General features: G+C 30.4%; 1 long non-coding RNA gene across 2 annotated transcripts; it reads right to left on the bottom strand.

The window, feature by feature from the left end:
• Positions 1-713: 713 nt before the first annotated feature.
• On the bottom strand, positions 714-1,824 carry LOC131635349 (uncharacterized). Of its 2 annotated transcripts, XR_009293803.1 has the most exons (4): positions 1,775-1,824; positions 1,584-1,693; positions 1,187-1,264; positions 714-1,106 (listed from the first exon to the last, which is right to left on the bottom strand). It is a non-coding gene; the product is annotated as an uncharacterized LOC131635349 (long non-coding RNA). The 2 variants fall into 2 exon arrangements; XR_009293802.1 differs by having other exon boundaries at positions 717-1,106; positions 1,584-1,817.
• Between the last annotated feature and the right edge of the window lie 344 nt (positions 1,825-2,168).

Raw genomic sequence — 2,168 nt, 5'->3', positions numbered from 1 at the left:
AATAATATAATAAATAACATTGTCATTATATATAAAAATATTTGGGGATATTAGTCACTATGCATTAAATGCATTTCAGCATACCAGAAATAATATAATAAATAACATTGTCATTATATATAAAAATATTTGATTCAATAATAAACTTTTCTCGCTTATAAAAATAACATCATTCATAAAAAATTCGGATTAAAAATACTTTTTTTATCTATATAAAAAAAATGGATGAAGAAAATATTTGTTATAGTTTTTATAATTATATGTCATATGTTATTTTAAAAATATATATACATAAATATTCTTTATTAAAGAATATGGACTAAAATATTTATAAATATACTATAATTAAATATAGTTAAAATCATTTATACAACATATTAGAGAGAGAAAAATCAGTCATGTTATCTAATTATGCATATAAATACACATTCAATAAAATATATAAATAATGTTAACATAATAGAGAGAGAAATAAAAAACATATTAAAATCAAAATAAATGTAAACATAAATAAACGCTACAAAAATAATACGAATGTTTAAAAAAATTTGTTTTTTATGATACTATTTATATCACTTTAATTACAAAATATTGTTGTTACACTTTTATTTAGCAAGAAAATTTAAAAATTAATAGTAAAATAGTATGAAAGTGTATTAAATTTAAATTAAATGGTATATTAAACATGTATTTAATTTGTAATAATACCACATTTAATTTGATATGCAATCTCTTGGTAATCTCTAAAGTTGAAAGGTCTTGTGAAGTGCATCAGACAGGAGAATAAGGAACTGATCTCCCTGTATCTCCTCCATCAGAATCTGCTTAGGTGCAGGCCAGTCTTCAGCAGTGCTCTTCGGGGTATTGGAATCAGTAACTTAGTTAGCTTCCCCTTTAGCAGATTCATCTCCATGTGAGCCAAATTTGATGGCCTCACCAGCTCCCATATCTTGTTCCAGCTTTCCATTCTCATGTTCATGCACAACAAATTTGCCTCCTTCAACACCATTCTCAATCGGTCCTTGAACCATCTTAAATCCCACAATTCTCTCCCCTTCCATTCTGTCAAAATTTGGTTACGAATTCGGTTATGAGTTAGCTTGGACCTGCAAAATAAGTAGTTAGTTATAGGGCCTCTGCAGTGGCAATTGAATGTTGGTAATAATTCTTACAGTTAGACCCCTACAATTATCAGCAACACAATCTGTTTCACTTAGGAACTCATGAGCGTACAGAATCTTGTCATCACCGTAATTGTTATCTCCTGCCAAAAACAGAAAAATGAATGACTGGTTAGCAAAAGTGAAACACTTAGCAAAGGCAGATGGCATAATATGGTGGCAAACCAAAAGTCCACCAGATAAACATCACGTTGTAGCCTATGATTGCTGCCAGAGAATCTGCCGTGCAAAAGATCTTAGCACCTCAATGGCGGCATGTTGATAACATTGGAGAAGAATGAAGGAAACTGATACATGTATTGTGCCCAATAAACCAAGGAATCCCAAAGAAGTAGACTACAACACAAAAACACTAAGGCACCTTTTTAATGGGCAGATTTCAATTGATTTCAGTTTACTTACATTTCTTGTATTGCCTTACAGACTCAATAGAGTCTGTTATGAACTTCCATTTTTGTTAGACCCTTTCCCTTACTGTTAGTTTGTTGTACTATCCTATGCAAACCTGGCACCTGCGGCAGGTAATCAGGAACCAACTCACCTAAATATTTGAGTATTGGTAAATGAATGAGTATGTTAAACTCTTTAATTACTGTAATTGTTGTTAAAATCTGGAACCAATTGATTGATGTATGAAAATCCTAAAAACAATGGAAAACAAAAATATATTGTTAAAAATCTCATTCATCTTTCCAATTCTTGCTATATGGTTCTGCCAAAAATATATTGTTAAATTGAAACAAAACAACACATAGATGAGAATACATAATAGAAACAGAATAATTATAGAATAGTAACAACAAATAGAAAGGATTTATCGACCTCATTCACAACAGGCAAAAACTGATATTGATGACGACGACTGGATCACATCATATAGAGAAGTAACCCAACAGCAGGTTTCTCATCAATCAATTGTGCAGCCCAAGAACCTACATTTCCAAAACCCTGTAAAAAAATACACGATTTCGGATCAAAGTGCTAAAT

Source organism: Vicia villosa, unplaced genomic scaffold (genome assembly GCF_029867415.1).
Source record: "Vicia villosa cultivar HV-30 ecotype Madison, WI unplaced genomic scaffold, Vvil1.0 ctg.001467F_1_1, whole genome shotgun sequence".
In the NCBI taxonomy this organism is placed as follows: domain Eukaryota; kingdom Viridiplantae; phylum Streptophyta; class Magnoliopsida; order Fabales; family Fabaceae; genus Vicia; species Vicia villosa.
Note: the sequence above shows the minus strand (reverse complement) of the source record. Positions and strands in the feature narration are given on the sequence as shown.